The sequence below is a fragment of the Penaeus monodon genome, chromosome 22, assembly GCF_015228065.2.
Source record: "Penaeus monodon isolate SGIC_2016 chromosome 22, NSTDA_Pmon_1, whole genome shotgun sequence".
NCBI lineage: Eukaryota > Metazoa > Arthropoda > Malacostraca > Decapoda > Penaeidae > Penaeus > Penaeus monodon.
This window is the reverse complement of record NC_051407.1, coordinates 15,911,675-15,911,969: the sequence shown is the minus strand read 5'-3', so window position 1 is coordinate 15,911,969 and position 295 is coordinate 15,911,675.

Below are 295 nucleotides of genomic sequence, written 5' to 3'. Positions count from 1 at the left end.
TTACATAGATTAATATTCTTTTAAGCTGTTTCAAACGCAGCACTTGAATTCGTATTATTATTGGGGAAAGAGGAAAAGAGAGAAGCGAGGAGGGAACAAGCAAGATAAACCGGGAAAAAAGGAATATCAAATGAAAATAGAATGAAAAGGTTACGAGTGTCTTTAATAGAAAAAAAAAATAAACAGACGAATAAATACAAAAGGGGGATTGGATAAAAGGCTAGGTCGAGAAACACTGCCAAATATCTAATGATGGGATATTCTTCCTGAATGGAAGGACTTCTCGTAAATGACA